Here is a 3,591-nt window from a genome sequence, read left to right as displayed (position 1 = left end):
GTGTTCAGGTAATGGTTTGAGCTCTAAGGTAGGCGCTTCCTCTATTGATGGTTTGAGCTTCCCTTCAGCGTTCTTGAGGTCAGAAGTACCAAGAGATTCAAATGGTATATCTAGCTTTCGCTTCCAGGGAGAAGCGTTCAGATATTGTAATTGCTCGTTGCTATCTTCATCATCACTGTCAAATTCCCCCACTAAGGCCTTTTCCAATGCATCAGATATTAGCATGTGATCGAGTTCCGAAGTAACCGCAGAATCAATCACATCCACTTTTAAGCACTCCTCATCTTCTGTAGGGAATTTCATTGCCTTGAATACGTTGAAGGTCACATCCTGATCATGAACCCGCATAGTAAGTTCTCCTTTTTGCACATCTATCAAGGTACGGCCAGTCGCCAAGAAAGGCCTCCCCAAGATTATGGGAATCTTTTTATCTTCCTCAAAATCCAGAATAACAAAATCAGCAGGAAAGAAGAGCTTATCCACCTTGACGAGCACATCCTCAACTATGCCCCTTGGGTAAGTAATGGAACGGTCCGCCAATTGTAGCGACATGTATGTGGGTTTTGGATCAGGTAGGTCCAGCTTTTTAAAGATCAACAACGGCATCAGATTAATGCTTGCTCCCAAATCACAAAGGCACTTGTCAAAAGTTAGATTGCCAATGGTGCAAGGAATGGTGAAGCTTCCTGGATCTTTCAGTTTTGGTGGTAACTTTTGTTGCAGAATCGCGCTGCATTCTTCCGTGAGAGCAACGGTTTCAAGGTCATCCAGTTTCACCTTCCTTGAAAGAATAGTCTTCATAAACTTCGCATAACTAGGCATTTGTTCTAGAGCCTCAGCGAAAGGTATATTGATGTGAAGTTTCTTGAACACCTCCAGAAACTTCCCGAACTGTCTATCCAGCTTTTGTTGCTGCAATCTCTTAGGAAAAGGTGGTGGAGGATAGAGCTGTTTCTCCCCTGTATTAGCCTCAGGCAGAGTGTGTTCAACAGTAGTCTTCCTTGGTTCCGCCTCTTTCTCCCTTTGCTTAGATTCTTCATCTCAAACTTCAGCTTCGACTTCTTTTGCCTTTTCAGCATCAGCTACTTTTCCAGACCTTAAGGTAATAGCCTTGACTTGCTCTTTAGCTTCCTTCCTGCCTGGTACTTCCGTTTCACTGGGAAGAGTGCCAGGTTGACGATTGAGCACTGCATTGGCTAATTGACCGATTTGATTTTCCAAGGTCTTGATAGAAACCGCCTGACTCTTGCACAACAGCTTAAGTTCCTCAAAATCAGCACTAGTAGGTGCAGCTGCACTTCCCTGTTGAGGATATGATTGTCTTGTAGCATACTGCTGTGGTTGCTGGAATCCAAGTGGGTTAAACTGTTTACTCACTCCTTGCTGATATGGTGGCTGAATAGCATTCTGATTATTTCCCCAGCTGAAATTTGGATGATTTCTGTTGTTAGGATGATAGGTCGCTGGCACAGGCTGCTGTTGTCGCTGATAATTATTCACATACTGAACAGATTCGTTGACAAGAGAACACTGATCCGTAGCATGAGAACCTGCACAAAGCTCACAAATCATAGTTATTTGATTAACTCCATACGTAGCCAAAGAATCAACCTTCATTGATAGCGCTTGGAGCTGGGCTGCAATAGCGGTGGCTGCATCAACTTCCAGAACACCTGCTACCTTGCCTGATGTCATCCTCTGAGTTGGGTTTTGATGCTCATTTGCAGCCATTGTCTCAATAAGATTGTACGCCTCAGTATAGCTTTTAGCCCATAAGGCGCCTCCAGCTGCTGCATCGAGCATGGGCCGAGATTGAGCCCCCAAACCATTATAAAAACCAGTGATTACCATCCAATCCGGCATTCCATGATGTGGACATTTTCTCAACATTTCCTTGTAGCGTTCCCAAGCCTCGCACATAGATTCTGTAGGTTGCTGCGCAAACTGAGTAAGAGCACTCCTCATTGCAGCAGTCTTTGCCATTGGATAAAACTTCACCAGAAACTTTTGTGCAAGATCTTGCCACGTAGTGATTGACCCAGCTGGTTCAGAATGTAACCAGTCTTTAGCCTTATCCCTCAGTGAGAATGGGAAAAGCCTCAACTTGATAGCCTCATCAGTCACGCCATTATACTTAAAAGTGCTGCAGATCTCGACAAAATTCCTTATGTGCATGTTGGGGTCTTCAGTTGCCGCTCCTCCAAAAGAAACAGAATTCTGCACCATCTGAATAGTGCCCGGCTTGATTTCAAAGGTGTTAGCTTGAATAGCCGGATGAAGGATGCTTGACTGAATGTCATCAATTTTAGGCCGAGAAAAATCCATAAGAGCTGGATCAGCTTGAACAATATGATCTCCCATGTTTACTGGTTCTTTCTGCTCAGTTCCTGAATCCGAATCCTCAAAATCTAACTTCTCCGGTGTATCAAGAACTTCGTCTTTCTCCTCAGCTGTATCTAAGGTCCTCTTGCGAGCACGAGAACGAGTTTGCATAAACGTTTGCTAAAGTACCTGAAACACAACCGAAAAGAGTAATTAACTACTACGTCCTAATCACTGAGTCCTAATGACCAATGATGGTAAGTACATAAACTAAACAAATACGCCGAGTCCCCGGCAGCGGCGCCAAAAACTTGTTAGGGCGAAATCACGCACTAATATTCACGCAAGTATACGCGTTCGCAAGTAATATAGAATACTTTCTAGTTCGTTCCCTCAGAGACTCAGACTAAGTTATTGTCCAATTTAACTCACTCACCAATGTATGATTACTTCTCAATGTTAAGATAACACTTAAAATTATTGATTAAATATTAACTATAATTAACTACTTAATTAACCACTTAACTAACACTTCAATTTATCAATAATAAAACACTCATGAGATCACAACTTCATTATTACTTCCTTCTATAGCCATAGTTATTACCTTTAGCATGTGACAGTGATGATATTAATCGAATAACACAAAACTGATAAAAGCCAACTTTCATTGTACTAATACCATTCTACCAAACATCCACAATTAAGATAGAAATTGAATAGTCATCAGTTATGTTGAGTTCCTATATGTCTACAGAAATTGACAACACAACGATTTAAGCACAAGTTATTCCTTTTGATTACATAGGGCAAATAAAACTGTTAGAGTTACCCACTAATCATGCACAACGTACATGAACCTATGCTAGCATGGCAAGTTCTAAATCTCAAGATCCACCGTCGCTTCACAAGAGATTAACACCCTATCTTATATGTTCGCGATGCACATAAGACGAATACGCACAACCAATACTAGATATCATGCAATCATCACACACTAAAGTATTAAACAATTAACTAAAGAATTCCATAATAAATCCGTTGTAACCCCATGATCACGATTAGCCCATAATAGAACTTATCGCCATCATGGGTTCATATGAAATCATGATAAACGAACACAAGAAAATAACAACTAAACTAATTATATTAAAACATAGTACGTCACAAGAGTAAATAAGTCAAAGCAAGAAAACTAGCATCCAACGTTACAACGAAACAAGAATCACAAGAATATATGCTTCCTCTTCGTTGCTGTGTGCTAAATCG

General features: G+C 41.2%; 1 non-coding gene across 1 annotated transcript; it reads left to right on the top strand.

Annotated features, from left to right (window-relative positions):
- The first annotated feature begins 1,861 nt into the window (after window positions 1-1,861).
- Window positions 1,862-1,968, top strand: LOC141715874 (small nucleolar RNA R71). Its single transcript, XR_012572619.1, has one exon. It is a non-coding gene; the product is annotated as a small nucleolar RNA R71 (small nucleolar RNA).
- Window positions 1,969-3,591: the final 1,623 nt, after the last annotated feature.

The sequence above is a fragment of the Apium graveolens genome, chromosome 3 (assembly GCF_009905375.1).
Source record: "Apium graveolens cultivar Ventura chromosome 3, ASM990537v1, whole genome shotgun sequence".
In the NCBI taxonomy this organism is placed as follows: Eukaryota; Viridiplantae; Streptophyta; class Magnoliopsida; order Apiales; family Apiaceae; genus Apium; species Apium graveolens.
The sequence above is the reverse complement of the archived record's forward strand: the minus strand, read 5'-3'. Positions and strand labels throughout refer to the sequence as shown.